The sequence below is a fragment of the Furipterus horrens genome, unplaced genomic scaffold, assembly GCF_987537825.1.
Source record: "Furipterus horrens unplaced genomic scaffold, mFurHor1.1.pri manual_scaffold_5, whole genome shotgun sequence".
Classification (NCBI taxonomy): domain Eukaryota; kingdom Metazoa; phylum Chordata; class Mammalia; order Chiroptera; family Furipteridae; genus Furipterus; species Furipterus horrens.
The window spans coordinates 11757092-11773615 of record NW_028327175.1 but is presented as its reverse complement, the minus strand read 5'-3'; the positions used below and the strand labels follow the sequence as shown (position 1 = coordinate 11773615).

At 43.3% G+C, this 16524-nt stretch overlaps 1 protein-coding gene across 1 annotated transcript in view; it reads right to left on the bottom strand.

Annotated features, from left to right (window-relative positions):
- Positions 1-14780, bottom strand: part of PRLR (prolactin receptor) — a 150098-nt gene extending 135318 nt beyond the window's left edge. The window contains exon 1 of the mRNA XM_090276177.1: positions 14563-14780. The gene's annotated coding sequence lies outside the window, so the exon portion shown is untranslated. The remainder of the gene's footprint in view (positions 1-14562) is intronic.
- Positions 14781-16524: the final 1744 nt, after the last annotated feature.

Genomic DNA, 16524 nt, shown 5'->3' with positions numbered 1-16524 from the left:
TTGCTAAGCTCTTACGCACTCCAGCTCCTGATAACTTTGATGAGAATCCATAAATATCACTTATCTTCCAGGTGAAGATTTCTCTAAGCCACATATAACTTGTTTTTAAAAGAAATCCACCAACTTTCAAGTTATTACACTTTGACCATGCCTTAGACCTCAAAGTGTTCCCCGAACATTATTGATTCTCACCTTAACAACACAGCACAAGATATTGGGAGCCCTTGTTACTGTTGTTCTTATAATTTTGGTCTCCTGTAGATTTTTGCTATTGGGTTCTTACTACACACTTGGCTCACCAATGAAAGTTTTCTGTGTATACCACTAATCACAATTATGTTTAAGCTAGAAATAAACAGAAAGAAGCAAAATGAAATGGTGAATGACAGGCAGCCTCTAAGCCTGACCATCCTTCCCGAGTGGTCGCCAGCACAGGTGGCACAGATGCCCAAGTCTGAGGCCCCTTCCACAGGGCCCAAGGAAGCCAGGCATGTTTCCCTGTAATTCTTTGGCCTTGGAGGTGGGTTGGCGCATCACAAAACTCCTATCGTTTCATCTCTCACAAGTGGAAACAGGCCTGCTTCCTTAGGTTGGTTTTCAATCCTCGCTGCCTGGGGCCCGGTTCCTGCACAGCCCACCCCCTGGCCTTGCAGACTGTCCTCCGGTGTGAGGCCAGTCTGGCAGGTTCCTTAGCATCGGTGGGGAACAGTTCTTTCCCAGCAATGTGAATGAGCTTTTGCTGCTCACGTCCAGCCTTTCCCATGGTGCTTGCCAATGGCGCTGATAGATTTCTGAGCTTTTTCCATTTGCTTTGGCTTTACTACAGGAAGAGCAGGTGTTTCTGCCCTCTCCTCATTTCTCAGAATTGCACACTGCCCAACCGGCTCTGATTTGCCTGCTGGCATGAAATGTAGGGCAAATGGAGAAGGTCTGTTTAGGTAATCTATTAACTTCATCTCTCTGGAGGAGGTTTCCTGAATACCTATCAGATTTGGGTTCCAAAGGCTCATAACCTAGCTCTCCAGTTAAATATTTGGTTAGAGGAATGACCTTCAAAGTCTGCCATTTGTGACTGGATGTGCAAAGCACCAAATCAACAAACCATTTATCATTCCAGAGCTTTTCCATGTGTGACACACTGCCCAAACCATTTGAAAGCACGAGGTCACAGGAAAAGCGAGTACACTCATCTTGAGGGCTGAGTGTAGCTGAGATGCTTCTCGTCCATTATCTTACTCTGTTCCCGAAATAGTCCTGGCGTGTTGGTATTATCACCTCTGTTTTTACAAATAAAGAGACTGAAGCTCAAGAGAAGTTTAGCAAACTTCCCATGGGTCACACATCTTCTCAGTGACACAGCCTTGAAGCAGACTCATCAGGAAGAAGGAAAAGGCTGTTGTGTATTCAGAGAATATGATAAGGGCTGCCAGTCCGAAGTGCCATGTTGGTCTGCCGACGAACTGGGAAAAGGAAGGGAAGTGGTTGAACGAAGTGGTTCATACGAGGTGTTTTGAGGGTCTTATAGGCTTATTTTTTCATGCTCAGATCAGACCCAACATTTATTCCATGCCCTTGAAATTCTGCCTGGTCAACTGCACATTTGTAGATCTCCCCACTAAGTCATTCATTCTTTGATGAAGGTGATACTAGTGCCTCATGAATTGAGTGATTCCCTAATGCCTAGTGTTTTATTCAATACATACGTTATCTTGTCTTATTTCCCAGCAACCCTGGAATCTAAGTGTTAATGTCCTCATTATACAGATGAGAAAGTAAGGCAGGAGAGGTGCCTAATTTGCTCTACAGTTTCACCCCTGAAAAACTAGAGCAGAGATTTGTGCTCAGTCTGATTCCAGTGGATACTCTTGTTTGCAAGATGCGCAAAAGACTCTTACTCACCCTGAGGTCAGGTCCTGAGTTCTTGGAAGACCCTAACACTGATGTTTAGAAACAGGTGTAAGGGCTCTGGCATTGAGGGTTTACTTCTAACTCAGCCGATACCATCAAGGCTTCTCACAATTGTAATATCACACGAAGGCAGCAGGAGCTATGCAAGTTGTGACTGGAGGTCTTCACTTGCCCCAGATAGGTTTCCCGCACCGAGCTGCCAGTGACAGTCCCACCAGTAAAGACTTGGAATCATTATCATTAAAATGGAAATGCCGGGACCGTTCATTTCTCAAACTATGGTGGCCTAAGTGGCTTATCAGATTCCCTACCACATTCTTACAAATATTCAGTTCAGAGGAGGAAGGCACTTGACAGAGGAAAGCAGACAACAGAGTGGGAGTGGAAACCAAGAAAAGGACTTGGTCGCTTATGTGGGAACATCTTAGTGAGGTAAGTAGAAGTAAAGGGGGATTCCTTCTGAATAGTGGAGGGGAGGTGAAATAATGAGGTCAACTTATTTCTTAGACCTAGAGGAGATAGGCATGTAACTAGTCGTCACTATGTGATGACCACGGGCACCTGTGACATAGGTCAGCACAACCAGAGTTGGCTGCCTTGCAGATTTATAGAGTCCAGACCTACACAGGTAATTAGCAAAATTCCATTTCTTTAGGCCACATGGACAGTGATTTAGTGAGAACTGATATAAGCTGGCAAAGATTTGGTTTCAACCCCTCTTAATGATCTGTAATCTTAATGATTTGAAACATTCATCTCTGGGGTAGGGTATGCAAAGGTGAATCAGTCGCAGGCCTGTCCTCAGGCAGTTTGCTACCTAGTGGTGTTGGTCAATAATAAGCATGTCACTATCTAACACAAGGTGATAAATAACGGTGGTGTTGGGTAACACCATGGATAGAATGAGGGCATTCTAAAATTCTTTGGCTCCCAGGTTTTGCCTTCCCTCACACTCCTCCCAAATCTTGACCAGTAGCTAGCTCCACAGACTGGTTTTCAATTCCACCCACCCTTCAGGCCATCCAACCCATGCAAACCTTCACTGCTGAGAGACTTCTGAGATCGGCAATGGCAGTGGGGCTTGGTGACTGCAGGAAGGAGCTTCTATCTCCAGCCTCCTGAAAGTGGGTCTGTGTGGCAGCTTTGGGAGCCTAAAGGAATCCAACGTCCCTAAATCCCTGCAGAAGACAGAGCTCAAGCCGGCTTAGGTCTCAGGACTTTCACCCTAATACTTAACAGCTCCATCTGGATCATTTGTAAACTCACCACTGAAAGTACATGCCCAATGACGCCCAGAGGAGTCATCTACCTTCATCTCCTTCTCATTACTTAGTAGATGGACCTTTCTCGGAAAAGACTGCTGTTCATCCTTTCATAGCCGCACTGAACAATACATTTGGGTTTAGAGAGGAGGTGCCAGGATCCATGAGAATCATGTCCTTGTAGGGTGTAGGTTCTGGCTTTACAGAGTCAGAGCATCTCAGATGTGAAATCACTAACAGAAGACATCCAGCCTATATTCATATACGCAGTGTATTTTTGATAATAGTCTAATAAGAGCGATTTCCTGTGGGGGCAATGGGTGGCTGCAGGACAGGGAAGGGAAGGTGCATTTTCACTGAATACTCTTCTGTATCTTGAATTTTAAACCATGTACCAAAATAAATAAAAGTGTAGAAGTCACAGATCTGAACAGTGTTATGGTTTCAGTGATGTCCTCTGAGAAGTAAAATCGGAAAAGTTTGCTAAAAAGAAAATAAAATTCTGTCAGTCAAAATCCCCATAAGCTGATGGAGTCACCCCTATTGTGGCACAGCTGCCAGGACCCTGGTCTGGTCCTTGAATGACTTGGGTTTAGGACATCCCCACGTTTGGTAGAGATTCACCCTTGATTCCTGCTGAATGTTTGGTCAATGCTGTCCAATAAAGGAGGAATTTATCTTCTTGGTTTGAAGAAGATTAAAAAAAATTAATCTAGTAGCAGGATTCTGAGCTATCTGCAGATATTCAAAGACTAGAAATGGCTTTCAACCTTCCTTTAATTGACGTTCCACTGTAATCTTCTTAATGGAAATAAGATTACAGTCTAATGCAATTATAACTATAGTTCTTCGTTTCTGTGTAGTTTTGAATTTGGAGGTTAAGATCACTGTAGGAAATATCTGGCATGTACTGTATAACATTTTTATTGAAAATCAAAACAGTGAGATGAATAGATTGATGGTTAGATAAACCCAACATTTCCAAGGACGGCATGCCAATTGCTATGAAAAATTAACCTATGGCAACTGCAGGAAAAAATAAAGAGAAAGAAAAAGAAAAGTCTTCTATTAAGTTGACATATAACAAATTAAAACTTATAGAATAGAAGATGAATCATCAAAATTACTGCCTTTTAAAAGTCATTGTTAAATAATTCATTAATAGAGTTAAAGAAACCTTAATGAATTTCTTTGTATAAACCTCAATTATGTTGAATTCATTGTCATTACTACCAACAGGAAGGGGGGAAGGTCTGTTACTGTTGTGCTGATTATTGGAGAAGAATTTTCTGGAAACAGATATGCAGAAAAAGGTAGAGAGACAATGAGAACTACTGTGTTCCCCAGGATTTTCTAACTTCTAATAATAAAACGCTGGAGAGAACCTTCAATATTTCTAAAGCAAAAATGTGATAACAAAAAAGTTAATGACTCTTTTTGTTAGTTTATGAAGGCCAGCCTTGAGTGACCCTGGAGAGCAGCTAGATTTCACTGCACAGCTATTGAATAACTTGGATTTCTTCAGTCTTTCGAGAAGAGACAGGTAGGTGTGTACAACTCAGGAACCAAAGTAGTGGGCAGAAGAGGGGGCATTTCCTCGAGAGTCCTCTGGTGTTAGCAATTTTGTCCAGCCAGCTCCCTCTGCCCTCCTACCTTTGCAGATGGCAGGTGGTTCCGACGCGAGGCCCTCCTGGAAAGAGGCTGCATCACCCCACCTCTAAATTGTGTCATTTCCCCTCCAGGCCCACTTCTGGACGCCCTGCCCAGTAGCACTGCCTCCTAGTGGTGCCTTGGGGTTTTCTTTAGGAGAAACAAGTCTAAATCTGAAGGTAACAACTTAAGATATGTGGGAAAGAGTGCAAAGGGGACAGACAGATGGGAAGTGGCACAGCTTAGTGACAGAACCTAGAGCTCTGCATTCACACTCAGTTCCAGACCTGGCTTTGCTCCTTACCACTGTGTGATCTTGAGCAAATGACAAGATCTTGTTAATTACCTCATTTTTCCTATTTATAAAATAATAATAATAACAGCATTCACTTGGAGGGAGGCTGGGAGAATGAAATGAGCTAAAATGTGAAATTCTTTAAACAATGTCTTGAATACAATGAGTGCTCATTGGCTGCTTGCTATGATGCTGTTAGCATTTACATGACAAAATTGACCACCGCAAAAAGCCACGTGTAAATGTCTGACAGCACGCGGACTCAGGAAAGACAGCCAAAGCATCAAAATACTCAGAGAAGAGATAAACTAGCAACAGGAATGTGACATTTTCAGCACTTATAAAAAACACAGTAATCAAAAACAACAAAACCCATAGGAATAGTCTTATGAGACAGGATGGAATTTTTATGGTTACGAGGTGAAAAGCAGCAAAGAGCAAACAGTTATGTTGCTTTGAACAGATTTTTCTTTCCTCTTAAACAAGTTAAGGTCAAAGCCCCTCATGTTTCCAAAGAACACCTGAGGTTGTTCCATTCTGGTTCACAGCCTGTGGCTCAAGTCAGGGAGGGGCGGGAGAATGATCACAGATAGGACTAGGTCTGCTGTCACACTTACTGGCCCCGTCCATGTGAATGCCATCATGGCCCCAGATTCCAATTCTGCTACCCCACTGCTACCACCCTAGTGGATCCACCTTCATCTCGTGCCATGCTCCTGATCAGCCTCCCAAGTTCTCCCTCTCTTCCAGTCTACAATTCATTCTCCACCCAGAAGCCTGAGCTACCCTGAAATGCAATGTAAGACATGTTATTTCCCTACTTAAAACACAATCCGAACTCCATCCCATGACCTCCTGGCCGCTTTCCTGCCTGACTCTCGACCGCTTTTTCTCTAAGGTGCAGCCACACGGCTCTTCGTTCTGTTTTCCAAACATGTCAGACCTTTTCCAACCTCAGGGCTTTTGCTCTTGCTCTTTCCTCTGCTTGGCCTTCTCTCTTCCTGATCTCTGTGTGCCTTTCTCTTTAAAATCAATGTGCAAGCTCAAATGCCATCTTCTCACAGAGAGCAACTCTTGTAAGCCTCTTCAAAGCAGCCCTCATTAGACTCTATTCTTTTCACCTCACCTTATTATTTTTTTAGAGCACTAACTTATTCAATTTCATTTATTTGTTGCTTAATGAGGATGTTTCCACGGCAGCAATAACTTCGTCAGTCTCTCGCCAGCTCCCGTACTGCTCCCTGGCACAGAGCTGACCCTCCATAAATAGTAGTTGAGTGAATAAAAATTGTCAGTGCCCATAGTGCCTGGCTCACAGCAGGCCTTTGTCTGTGTCTTCCCTGCAATCCCCTCAACAGTTTCTCATCTTCTTCTAATCCTGCCATTTTAGAACCCCAGAAAAGTAGAGAGGTATCTTATCCCCTCCCTCCCAAAGTGATACAAAAATTTGACTTATTTTGGTAGTAACCCAACTTTCTGAGAAGGGTTGGAGTTTTAGACTTAACTGGACCCTGGATATTTATTCCCACATCGGTTCTAGAATCATTTCTCATATCCTAGGTTCTTCTACATTTGGGGTGACTTGTAATTGGCCCTTTCCAAACCGAAATTCTTGCCTGCCCTAAGCCCAGTCTGATGCTGGAAGCCTCTGCAACCTGACCGATTTGCTGGGACTGAGAGGGTTTTATACAACCTAGTTAGTTCTTGGTCAATGCACCTCGTAAAGTCTACCCAATGACAGTCCCTGGAGAAGACAGCTTTAATTATATTTTTAATAAGGGTGTGATCAGGAACAAAGTTAATTGGCTTTAAAATGTCTGAGACGAGAAAGCAAGTGTTGGTTAACTAAAATCAACAGACCGACTGTCACATTTAATGCATGGGTGGCAGGGAAGCTTCATCTCTATCTTTCCATCTCGTAATTATCAAGTTTCTGGCAACCTGGTTTCCAAAGTGCACATATACAGGTTTTAGTCATGAGGCTATGCGGGGCCCCTCTGAGTGTGGAGTTAGATTATACAGGTAGAAAACTTAATATTATGCCGGAAACCATGCTTTCTAAAGAGTAGAATGGTGACGTTGCTACCCAACAGAAATATGGTGTGGATGGTTCTCTGGGGTCCCTGCCACCTAAAACAAGAAATAGAAATAAGTAATTAAGATTTGAGTCTCAGCTGAGCAGTGAGATCAGCTCTTACTGATGTGCTAAGTAATCACCTGAAGAACCATCATAAATATGATGCCAGAATTCATTTTTAGCTTCTTGATTAAAGGGATCTATGGATAGAGTCTGGGCAGTGTATTTTTCAAAGCCCCCGAGAGGAGTCTCACATGCAGTCAGTGTGGAGGCTTGCTTTTTGATACAGCTAAAGATATTGGAAATTGTTCTTAAATCAGTAACAAATTGCAAGACAGAGAAAAAGAAAATAACAATTCGGGGATGGCACAAAATTGACCTATTTTTCTGTCCTGAAAAGGCTGTAGCTTTTTTTTCCACTACCCTTCATAAAGCTTTCCCAGCCTCACTATTGGTAACAAACCCAGAAATCCCCAAGACATAGAAAGAATTATTTGAAAATGCAGCTGTCAAATATTGCTGGGCTTTCTTCTCTCTCTCTCTCTTTTTTTCCAGATGTGTAACAAAAGTCAACATTTAGTGAACAGAAGCTTCAGAGAAATCGGAAAAGCTAGAAAGCTCTGGGGTTAGGGAGCCTTCCCTTCCCAGGGGCGGGACGGGTGGAGCTTTAAGCTCTCATTCACTGGAATGGAAACTCATGTAGGAAAACTCCACGTATGCCCCTGGGACTGCTGGGGTTGCCTGCAGACGGGCTGCTGACACTCATAATCACAGCATTGGCAGCTCAGCCAGACTAGTCATCTTTCACCTACTGGTCCGTAACACTAATTCATTCACGGAAGAAATAACATTGCCAGGAATGGAGTATTCTGTAACAGGAGACTGAACACAATTTCTTTGGGAGCCAAATAAGATGCAGGGCAATTCAGTGGCTGAGAATTCTGATCTCACCTCTGTTACCAGCAAGCTGAGGGCCCACGGCAAGTAATTAAGCTCCATTTTCTAATTTGTAAAGTTGGAAAAGTGAGGGAATATTATAGACTGCAATAAAATAGCTACAGTCGGTACTAATGGGCATGATGATAAAGCCCTTTGCAAGGATTACACAAAGCCTGGTCGATACACGCAGCTCTGAAATACCAGTTGCCCCATACTTAGCTCAGGTTCACTACAGGACATCCCCAAAGCACACACTGTATGGGAACAGGCAGCAGTTACACCTTTTATTTACAACATCCAAGTTGATGGAATCACTACAAACATTATCTGTGAGTTAAAAAGGCTACGGAGAAATATATGTGTATATAACATGTCCACAAAGTAAAGACCACACATCCTGATTGTCCGTTGAATTCTCTTTAAAAATATTACCCTTTTGATTTTATTTCCCATAATTATGATCTAAAGACCTGGTGTTTTTGCTCAGTGATTTTCAACTCTAGCTTCACATTAGGATATTCTGGTGAATTAAACATCAGTAATAGCAGTAATATGCATGCTCTGCCCCCCCCTCCCAAAACTGGTTAAATAAAAGATCTGGAGATGGGGTGGAGGCATCAGTTGTTTTTAAAAGGTTTCCTGGTTCCAACTGTTCTTCTTCACATCAGCAAACACTCCACGCACACTGCCACGCCCACGCCACTTGAGCGTTTCTCCTTACTCAGAGAGCCCTCCTTCCCGCCTCCACTTGTCTTTGGCTCAGTCTTACATCCATCCATGGCCACCTCTTGCCTTGTCTTTCTCAATGTACTTCAGAGCTCAGGGTGTACTGCCTTCTGGAATCTCCCAACTCTAATTGCCATTCATGTAACATTGAATGTTATCGCACATTTTTCCTGATGTCTTAGGTTTATGCCCAGCTTCCCAAATAGGTAACGTGTTCCTCCAGAAAGAAAGGACCTGTTTTATCAGTCATTTATTTTCCCGGTGGAGTCTGGCACTGATTTCATGGCTTAAAGATGCTGAAAAATCAGTGTTACCGTAGATGTGTATACATGAAAGTTCATTCTTATCAGCTTTGTATTGCCATCTCACTCCAGATTTAGATTTCAAGTAGAGTCGAACAAATGCTACTTGTGTTTTTTAAAGAGCACCTTGTAAGTGCTTCAGCTCTAGCTACAGGAAGGACACTCTTCTTGGCAGGCAAATGTCTACAGGTTACCAGGGATAGCCACAGCCCGTATTTTCATGGCACATTTCTCCATCAGCACTTGATGTGGCATTATCTCATCAATTCCGAGCTCACTACAAGATTGTCGGGGGAAGGAGGGTGAGCGTAACACACAACCCAGGAGACAGAAGTAGAGTCCAGGCCTCTGCTGCCCCCAACCAGAGCTTCCACTAACAATACCAGACCCTGACAGCTTCCCCCTCTGGAAGAAAGAAAACTACAGGAACAAATCAGATCTTTACTTCACTGACATACTCAAGAGCCACTTTAGCTAGTGGACATAAGAAACTCAAGTGGCCTGTGGTGTCCTTGGAGCAGCCCTTCTGGAAACTGGGGCTGTGTCATGTACAAATTGTTTTAAGCAAAAGCACAGAGAGGAAGCAACTTTTATCACCATAGTGAGATGACTTATTTCATGAACTTTGCACACAAACAAGAAGTCCTGGCTGAGTCCTAGGCTGACTTGATGAAATGCTGTGAATGACAGAGATATCGTCCTGGGAAGTGATTTAAAGTTAAAACTTTAAACTCAGGTTCAAAATGATTCTTTGGTTATAGGATGTTTGAAAATTTCTTGAGATGTGTCTGAGTAAGAGGATGGGTGATGACGAATGTCACTATAGTGACATGATAAAGTAGGCTACAAATTATAGCTTGTCCAGCAGAAGAATGAGGTGGGGGTGGGGTGAGCATACAGGGACCTCTTTCTCTTGTTTATTGCTTCACTGAACAACTGAATTTAGGGACAGACTTGATATGGAGTCTGAGTGAGAACGGAGAAAAAGTTAAGTTAGGAAGGAGGAAGAAGAATTTCTTCTCATATCTTTGTCAAATTATTATTCTTTACCAGTACTGATCAATGGAAATATAATGTGAGCCACAAGTATGATTTCAAATTTTCTATCAACCACATTAAAAAATTAAAAAGAAACAGATGCAATTAATCTTGATACATTTCATTTAAATCAATACATTTAAAATATTATCATTCTAACACATAATCAATATAAAAATTTATGAGCTTTTTTTTTTGTACTAGTTCTTTGAAATCTAGGGTGTATTTTATTCTTCTGGCACATCTCAATTCAGACTAGTCACATTTCAAGTACCGAATGCCCACCTGTGGCTGGAGCTGTGTATTGCGCAGGACAGATTTAGACATACTAACTGGAATTTGGAACATCAGATATAAATCATTGTCAAATCAACATTTAGCTACCTAACATACTTTTGATATTTTCACTATCTCCTAGAAAGATTTTTCTCAAAAGCTACATGTTAGGTTAGCAAAGTTTTGGGTTTAAAGCAAAACAGACTATGGGATTCAAATACCAGGTTAGCAAAAAGTTTTGGGCTTTGGAGCAAAGTAGACTATGGGATTCAAATACCAGCTTTGTAACCTTGGGTCAGCTGCTTCTCCTGGATGAACCTGGGTTTTTTCAATAATTAAATCAAGACAAAAATAGCTATAACTCACTATTGTTGAAGAGATTAAATAAGTATAAAGTACATAGCGCAGCTTAGAATAGTGTAATAGGCACTGAAACAATAATTTCCCCCATATAAAGCCCAACTTGATTTCTAAGGGGCCATTTCATTGTATCTGAGGTTCTACTGCTTCATGTATTCCACATCTGGATCTTTCTGGTGAAGTTTCTTCTGCTAAGACAGCCCGTTTCCCATACCTTCATGTCCTAGCCCCTTCTTATCATACAGGTTTAAGTTCAAGGGTGAACATAAAGTTCTTATGGAAATCTTCCCCGGCTGCCTTACTTAAAGTTGCCTCCAAGCCCTGGTATACTCTAATCCCCAGCCTCTCTTTTACTTTCTTCATAGCATTTATCAATATCTGAAATTATCTTATTCATACATTAGTTCCCCGGCCTCTTATCTGTCACTCTCTCTGGCAGGGAAGTGTTACAAGAGCCAGGACCTAGTCTTATTCAGAGCTCAACAAGCTTTTTATTGGATGAATGAATGAATGCTCAACCCAGGGAGATGAATGCAAATGGTGTCTTGATTCTAAAGTAGGAGAGAATGGAAATTCCAGAATCCATTTTAACCTAAAAGAATTTCTCAGCAAATCATTGGCCCAGAGCCAGCCTGACTTGCTGAAGTTTGATATTTGGTATCTGGAGTCTAACAACAGGACTTAGGAAGGGTTGTGAAAATTATTCCCCACAGGTGGTTTTACTGTTGCTGCCTGTCTATACACATCACGTGCAAAGTGTATGTTCACACCACGTAAAGCCATCCAGAAGATTTGGTTATTCCTGCTCTTTAGAAGAACCGGGACCCAGTTGGCACTATGCAACTTTCTGATACAGGGAGCTTGGCAGAACTAGGAAAAAAGAGTGTCAGCCAGACCTGGGCTTAGATGCCAGTGTTTGCTTTTTACCAGCTATGCTGACTGGGCAAGTTATGTAAAATTTTGTAAGCCTCAGATTCTCTATCTATAAAGCTTTAAATGATAATTTATACCCTGCAATGTTGATGTAAAAATTCATTAAAGTTGTGTAAGAAAATGCTTAGTAGCTATCAATATTGTCATCTTTGCATGCAAGAATGCCTTGCCCGCATATACTGATCCATCTTTGGAATGGGTACTTTGAGGGTAACATACTTCCCGTTAAAAACATAATATTTCTTTCCCATATTTCTATGTCATCCAATCTTTTGCAACTGAGGGGCCAGGATTGGGGGAAGGGAGAGAGAGAATTGGCTAAGTCTTCACCAAGCTTTGAAGGATGACAGTGGACACATTGCTCTCTACAGGACCTGGAGATGGGTGCAGCCAGGAGACCTCTCCAGTTTTCATGCCCAGCTGTTTGTAGCTATAGGCAAAGAGCTAGGTGTTTTGTGTTCAAGATTATGGGCCAAAAGAGAGAGAGAAAAAGGGTTAAAAAATCCATGCCAGTCTGGACATATTTCACTTGCCAACAACACAGAGTGCTCTACTTGACGAAGCTGAAGCAGTATACCCAATTTTCTTCTGAACCTACCACTCATCTTGAAGAATATTTAGACCACAATTGATTTTACTCCTTCTACTGACATAAGCCTTACAGGTGAGACATTGTTCTAAAAAGCATGAAGCTACTTACCACTTCCTTATGATCTTACATTAGTATTAATAACAGCAATTTTTCACTGACTATAGACCAGCCCCTATATAAATACTACTTCCATTCTCCTTTCCACTGTGCAAGAAGGGCGGTATTGTTCCCCATTTTACAGACAGAAGAAATGAGGCCCAGAGAAGTGGCTTGCTGAAGTGGGGGAGCCAGATTTGAAGCCCAGTCTGTTGGGCTGCAAAGCTCCGTGTGTGCTCTGCTGTACCTCACTGGCATTGCCGGTGGAAGACCCAGGTACCACCAAACTGGAGTCCCTCGTCCCTGAAAGGCGAAGTGCAGAGTTCCAAAAGAACACCATTGACTATTCCTCCTATGCCCTGGGGAGCAAATGGCACTTCATTTCAAAACAAAGTCTTGGCCCCACTGTCTGGCACCCAGCTAGGTGACCTAAAGAGCTATCTTTGAGAGACAGTGACCCTCGGCAGGTGGCTCTCCAGTGCTGTCTATAGGACTGAAAACCCTGAGGATGACAATCACTATCTTAGGGAAGTCATTAAAAGAGTTTGTGAGCAGGGTTCCTCAGGAGGCAGAGATTAGGGAAGCCCTTGGGAAACAGCATCCCTGCAGCTCAGGAAAGGAGGCTTCCACCCAGGGGAGGCTGTAGATTCTTACCGTGGCCATCTGAGCAGCAGCAGAGGTGGCCTGCTTGGTCATGGTGGAGGCCTTCCAAGGGGAGGCTTCCTTTAGACAAGGAGACAAGGAATGTTCTCCTGGGGCCCAGGCAGGGTCACCAGGGAGTGTCTACAAACCATCAGGGACTGCTTGCCAGTTTTTATGTACATTCCATAAGAACATTTTCCTTCACCCCTACTGGGAAAGAGAACTCATAGCTAATTCTTGAAAGGACCCTTGATCTCCAATTTTAAAGAACCACTAAAATTAATTTTCATTTACTTCTTCCTGGCTCTATCCAGAAGTTTTACCCCATATACACACATATATATGAACACATATAATGTTTAACAAGATATATATGTATATATAATACACAGAATAATTAATTTCCTAAATATTGCAAAGAAAACTGAGGCCCCGAGAAGGTAAGAGTCTTGCTGGAGGTTGCAAGCCTGGGGCAGGGCTAGGGTTAGCAGCATTCTGGTGACCAGGAAGCATGAGACTCAGGTGGGAAGTCTTTGCCAGCCAACTTGATGAATGAAGACAAACGAATCCCTCCAGATGGATAACGATGTCTAGCAACCTTGATCGAACGCAACCACAGAAAACCCTAAACTGCTTGTTATTAGGGCAACGTGGGCTGCTTCTCCGGGATACAGGTAGAGGTCACTAAAAGGATATTTTCCTACTCAAAGAACTAGAACTCCTGCCCTCGCTCTCTTGCCCCTGACACCGCGCTCTGGCTCCCCCGTTGCAGGAGTTTGCCTGACTTCCCACCTCCTGTCCCTCCTCTGGGCTCCGGCTCCGGCTCCACTCGCCTCTCCCCTGGGGCTGGGATTCCTCGGCCCTGGTCAAACCGCCTCCCTCCTGCTCCGGGGTACGAGTTGCAGTGGTTACAGCCCGGGAGCTGCTTACCTGCCACCACCCCCACTGCCTTCGGGAAGCGGGGAGGTCGCGCCTGTCGCCTTTCGGGTCTCAGCAAGGAGCGCCAACTTTCCATCCCATCACTTCGTCTGAACCCCTTCCCCTCTCGTTTCTTTCTTTTTTTCTTTCTTTCAATTTGACATAAATAATTTACATTTTGAGAATTCCACAGTCACGCCGAAACTCATTCCCAAGGGTGCGTCCGAAGGTGTTCTTTAAGGGGGGGGGGGGGCGTGTGTAGTTGTAAAAACTAGGGAGGGGGCAGTATTTTTAGTTCCTCCGAGAACGGACCTAAAAGCTGACTGCGGTCAAAGCCAGACACGTATGATTCTGCAACCAGTGTCGTTCCAATACATTTCAATTAAAAGAAAAAGTGTCCGCCTTCCCAGCCCCACTGCCGGCTAAGGAGGCTTTCTGCGTTTTGCTCAGCAGAGCGCTCTGGGTCTCGAACCCGCAGACCTGGCGGCGCCCGCGCCTCCCCTGGCCGCACGCGCCCGCCGCAGGCTGCGCCCGCTGTAGCTACTCACTTTTGTCGGGGAGCAAAGTCTGCCATATCAGCCCGTAAGCACTTCCAGCAGGAGAACGCGGAGATCCAACGTGTGTTTCACGAACAGCCAGTAAAATCCAGAAAGAGGGAGAGGAGCGAGACAGAAAGGGAAGGGGGCGGAGATTAGGGGAGGGTAGCTCAGACCAGAAGAAGCTGTGTCGGGATCTCAGCCTTGGCCTCACCGTCCCCAGCCGGTGGCTTTGTGAGCAGAAGCTCAATTCGGTGCACTTGTTCACTCTTTCTTCATCAGGGGAGGAGTCAGTGTTGCAACATTTATGTTCCTTGCTGGAGGCAAAACAGTGATTTTCTTCAGCATGCAAAATGTACAGAGCCTGCCAGTTTTCAAAGGTAGGAGAGGTAATTGGGGGAGCTGGAATGCAACAAAGATGTGCAGAAGAAATATCAGATTCTTCCCAGATTGGTTTTGCATGATCAGGGATACACATCTGTCACTGAGACGGAACCGGGAAAGAGGCAGACAAAACAATAATAAAAATGGCTTAATAGATTCAGTGACCTTAAAGGTGATATTTCTCCTGACAGCCAAGATGTGGAGTGTCTCCATGTCAAATTTATCTCCTTATGTCAGGAAAACTTTGGATAGCAAGTTGACAACGTACGAGGGAAGCTCCAGGGATTTGAATCTCATCTTTGCTGAGAAGGAAGGGTCAGAGTGAAAAGGGCAAAATAAAATAAACAGTCAGTGACCCAAAGAAGTTTTGCTTTCTTTTTTGATACCACAGAGCCCAGACTTCCAGGATGCTGTATTTATTCTCTACCATGTGAGTATCACACAGAACATTGGTAGTGCCTAAATAATCCATACTTTTATTGTTTTCCACAGATACAGAATTGAACTTTTCTAATAGTGTTGTTTGTTTTTGTTTTTGTTTTTCTATAATAACAAAACCATGCACAACCACCATCTTTTCTCTGGCAAAAGAAAAGTACTGAAATAAAAAGCAGTTGCCTGAATCAAATAGTTATCCCTGGATTAGTAAATTGCTAGGGTCTCTCTGATGTCATTAATATTGCATTTGATTGTTTCATAACTCAGAGGGGCACCAAGAAAATATTTTAAGCGAAGGCTATTGAGTTTGTTCACCCCGAGAAGAAAAATAACCTGCCAAGAAGGATTCCTTGTGGTTAATTGGGTTCAAATCCATAATCAGAGTCTAGAAACCATTGCTGACAGGGGTCTCTGACCCAGGCTGCACTAGAGGGGAAAGCTACAGATTGGACTGCCAGGTCCCTGCACTGAGATCCTGCAGGTTGAGCAGACCCTTATGAAGGAGTTCCTGGAATTCTCTTTGAACCAATGGGCTGAGACCTGCCCCATTTAATCAGAGTTGCACAGCTCTATCCTCATTTGCATCTTCACTGCAGCAAGGAGTTGTTTTTCTTTTTAATTTTTTAAAATTATTTTTTAATTTTTATTTTTTGGTTTTTCAGTTACAGTTGTCCCATTTTTTTCCCCCATTTCTTTTCCCCAGCCAGCCCACCCCTTCTCCCACAATCATATCCCTCCCCGTTGTCCATGTCCATGAGTCATTTATACACGTTCTTTGACTAAAACCTTCCCTTACTTATCCCCCTTCTCTCCCTCCCTAATAACCAATCAGAACACACGATTCCAAACAATTAGGACAACGGACAGTGCTGTTTGAACCAATCAGGTTGCAAATTTGGATTCCTCATTTACATAGATATGTAAATATCTATGTATTTATGTAAATCAGGAGGGGCAGGAACTTTCTCTATAAAAGTCGGCTTTCCCTTTGTCTTCTGGACGTACTTCTCCCCTTTCCTTCAGGGGCTGCATCTCCTTGAGGGTGCAAACTGTCCATCTGAGTAGTTGCTTCTTTTACCACACTCCAGATTGGATACAGCTGGTGGCATTTGGATTGGTGGCAGCAAACTTTTGTTGACAAGTTTCAACCAA